At 35.3% G+C, this 4283-nt stretch overlaps 1 long non-coding RNA gene across 1 annotated transcript; it reads left to right on the top strand.

Moving 5' to 3' along the window:
- The first annotated feature begins 604 nt into the window (after window positions 1–604).
- On the top strand, window positions 605–3325 carry LOC113345161. The gene is made up of 4 exons (XR_003358028.1): window positions 605–901; window positions 1607–1818; window positions 2059–2217; window positions 3011–3325. It is a non-coding gene; the product is annotated as an uncharacterized LOC113345161 (long non-coding RNA).
- The last annotated feature ends 958 nt before the right edge of the window (window positions 3326–4283 follow it).

Here is a 4283-nt window from a genome sequence, read left to right as displayed (position 1 = left end):
CAATGTTCAAGGATCAATCAACAACCAAAGGTTGGATTTCCCAATTGATCAATTCAAAGCACAACCTGTGATATTTCAATTATATAATAAAATATAATGCGAAAAAGAAATAACACAGACACCAGAAGTTTTGTTAACAAGGAAACCGCAAATGCAGAAAAACCCCGAGACTTAGTCCAGATTGAACACACTGTATTAAGCCACTACAAACACCATCCTACTACAAACTAACTTCGGTCTGGACTGTAGTTGAACCCCAATCAATCTCACACTGATCCAAGGTACATTTGCACTCCATACGTCTCTGATCCCAACAGGATACTACGCACTTGATTCCCTTAGGTGATCTCACCCACAACAAAGAATTGCTAAGACCCAATACTACAAAAATAGGTCCTATTAGTGAGGGTTTCTTTTAGGGGCGTCACAAATAGTCCACTATTTGTGACGGTGTTTTGACCAACCGTAGGAAATATTAAGATTAGTCAAAGGAGCAATTTTTTGGTCGGTTTCGTGCTTCCGACAGAGTAAATGATTTCCCGACCTTTTCTTTGTTTTGTTTTTTTCTTTTTTCCACGGCCTTATCTTCTCATAATCTCAAATAGATCTGGTTTTCTTCACATAACTTTTGCCATTTTTTCTCCGCCGGAAAAACTGATAGCTCTCGCCTCTTCCCTTTTACCATCTCGTCTTTGTCGTTCCACTAATGGGTTTTTACAGAAGTTGATTGAACACAGAAGAGAAGAAAAATGTGATGTTTTTACATATAAGATTAAGGTTTCAATGAGAATCGATAATGAGATAAAGATTATGGGTCTGCGGTTTAGAGAAATTGAATGAAATCAGGGATAGTTGATGGTCATGGTGTCGATCCGTGTGTTGATTCAAACTCAACAGAAAGGTAAGTTTAATTTAGGGTTTCTTTAATTAACTTTGTTTTTGTGTGAAATTGATTTATAGATTGATAAATTAGTGATGGGTTTGCTTTTAATTGAAGTTTGGATGGGTTTAATTTCAGTTTCTTATGATTCCCATTAGTTCCTCAGAAAGCTATTCGAGTCTTGACTCTTGTGTTGACCTAAACAAAAGTTATTGATTTGCTAATTTGGTTGGAATTAGGCGTGGATTTTGGTTTCTTTGAAGGATTTTGATGCTTGGTATCCATCAGCAGCTGAAAGCAATCACCAGTTTGGGGCAATTTTCTGCTTACCTTTTTTTTCCTCGTTTGAGCAAATCTTAGTCATCGTTTTGTTCTGTATAACCCGTTTGATATAATGTCTCACTAGCAAATGTTATGAATTCCTTGCGCTTAATCCTCTTTAAGATAATTTTCTACTTTCTCACAGTAGTTAACTAGTTATAGTGGTGAAGAAGATATACTCTCGTTTGAACTACGAATTCTGCGTGTAACTAGAGATTTCTGATCTCCAATCCAGACGTCCAGTTCACAAGTGAAATTATCAAAAGTTCAATGTTAATTCTCCTTAGCTACACTTCATATTTCTTGGCCCTGTCACTTTTTAAACATTTATGAATTTCTTTTTTTATTAATTGTAAAATGGGAATGATATTAAGTTTCCCCAATTTTTTGCATTTCTGGTTGTAGTTGAGTATTTGAGGACTTGGAGTTGTGCTGTACCCATTTTATCTGAGATGGTTGCATTCAAAATTAGTCCGTGGTTTGAATAAACGCTGCATGAATTGATTATCCTTCCGCCCCAAAAGACCTGAATTATTTGCTGGGAAGCTCCTCAGTCTACAGAAAGGTGTATTGTTAAGGGTTAACATGAAAGTGGTTCGGAGATGCTCAAAAGCTTGGTAAGTGCTGATAGTTTAATAAAATATCGATAGCCTTTTATCTCAAACTGTCATTCCAGTTTCAATGGATTCTTATGCTGTTTTAGGGGGCAAAAGATAGTAGTTCCTCTAATATACTTGAAGAAAGCAAACTATACTTGGGTGTTAAAATATGCTACCTTCAGTTTTGAGTATCTCTGGTCCAAGTCAATCATAATAACGTTTATGACTTCAAACATTTCTTTGATGTTTTTTTACCAGTTGCTGCCATGTTCACTTTAGTTCATAAGCTTCAACCGACTATTATCTTTATTGATGAGGTTGATGGCTTTTGGAGGCATCGCCGTGCTACTGACCACGAAGCTGTGAGAAACATGAAAACAAAGTTCATGGCTCTCTGGGATGGTTTTACCACAAACCGTGAGTAGTCTCTTAATTTTTAAATTTTGTTCTTTCCATTCCAATATCTTATTTCTAAGAAAAAGTTTAGATTTTCAATATTTATATAACGCGTGTTAGCTTTGAGCATAAAAACAAACTCAAAGCATACTTGACTAAAAGCAAAGAGTCCCGTCTTACAAGAAGTTGGAGACAGAGAATCCTTGAGAAATAAACAATGGGTTCTTTTTTTCTGTGTGACCATATGAAAAGTTCTTTGCTACCCTTGAATTTTGATTTTAACCCTTACCAATGTGTAGGGTACGCCATACTGGTTTTCTTTTATTCTTTACTCTTTTCCTGCAGCTGAACTGTTGGTTATTGCCTATTAGTAGCCGGACTGGCCTAATTGGATCTTGTTAAGAAGACATTCTATGTTCCAACTGTTTCTGGATCGTTGACTGTGATTGAAAATTTTGTCAATAGGTTCCTTAATAGTGTTGCAGATGTAGTTGTTCATCTTGTAACCAAACTCCTTTAACTGTCAATAGTAGCAATTTAATCTAATCTTTTTTGGGGACGGAATATACAATATGTTGGACTCATGAAGCCTTTTTTGTCTGGAATTTCCAATTGTATTAGTTGTTTGCCGAAAAAAGATATCCTGTTATAGAAAAAGCACACTGCAATTTTTACGTTCCTTAACCTCAGACTAGGTAGAGTCTCAGGTCTTAGACAGTGCATACAACCTGCCATTTGTCCTGATGAAGTGGAGTTGTTATTTGTATCTATGCTCTGCTAGAATTCATTTTGTTTTGGGTTCCTTCTGGTGCAGATGACAGTATGCAGGATTGTCATCTAGAGGCAGTTCACATTTAGGCTTCCAAGGCTCTCCTCAGCCAGCGGTAGCTTTGTTCACGAACTCTGCTTCACTTCCAAGTCTCCTGCCATACATACTTATATTTCCCTCTTCCATAAAAGATAAAATTCTTCAAATAACATGTGTGCGTGCATCCTTGGATTTGTATTGATAAACTTCCGTCTGTTCTTCATTTTCATTAGATTTCAATGACATGAAGATGATTTAATAGGTGCTAACATGCTACTTTTTTGCATTGCAGCCTGGTATATGATACACATTTTTGTGACCGAATTGTCCTCAATTTTTAGTATTGTTGATACTCGATTTTCTACATATTATGGTGTTTTATGTGTTTGTAGGTATTTTTGGAAAATAAACATTTTTGGAAAATTCAGCTCGAAAAGTTGGTATAGGCACCCGGAGGATACATGTTATTCGGACTCTCAATTTTGGATAAGGGGCACCTAACTGATAAGGGGCACCCCAGGGAGCCAGCTGCTAATTGCACCCCATCACTGGTTAAGGGGACTCCATATTCTTCCTTGATTTGAAAAGAAAAATTGGCGGGAAATTTGGTGTCAACAGTAAAGGATTTATTATCTTTAAGATAAGAATATCTTCTTGCCTTATAAACATGAAGTTTTGAAGAAAAGGGAAGTTATCTTGTATTAAACAAGAAAGATATCCTTAAAAGATTTTATCTTGGATTTTATTCTGCGAATTAAAGAAGATATGGATTTAGTAAAGAAATATATAGAATAAAGAGAAGGAAAAAATTCTGAAGATATTTTTACTAAAAAGAAGAAGATTTTGGAGTTATGGAAGAATATATTTGAGTAATGTGTATTTGTGTGTATAAATAGAGAACTAGAGAGCACATTTGGGAGGCGGGCAGTCCGGATCCAAGAGCGTTATTTCATTTGGAGTTTAATATTTTCAATTCTATTTTCTGCTGTTTCTGATTATTATTACTTTAGAAAAAGGATTGTACGATTTATTGTGAGAACTCCAATGGTGATTAATAAAATAAATTTATTTAATCATATTATCGTCTCTGGTATTATGAGGAGCTAGACCCCATTACTGGGACAACAGAGGAAGCAACTTTTCATGATTATGGTAAATGAATTAATTCTTTATGTGACTTTTTGCATAGATTTAATTGCGTTATGATTTCTACTAATTATTTGTTATTTTGTTTGATGTCGCATGCTTGGTTTTAATTACTTTTGATGCGTCATGCTCA

This window comes from Papaver somniferum, unplaced genomic scaffold (genome assembly GCF_003573695.1).
Source record: "Papaver somniferum cultivar HN1 unplaced genomic scaffold, ASM357369v1 unplaced-scaffold_81, whole genome shotgun sequence".
Classification (NCBI taxonomy): Eukaryota; Viridiplantae; Streptophyta; class Magnoliopsida; order Ranunculales; family Papaveraceae; genus Papaver; species Papaver somniferum.
The sequence above is the reverse complement of the archived record's forward strand: the minus strand, read 5'-3'. Positions and strand labels throughout refer to the sequence as shown.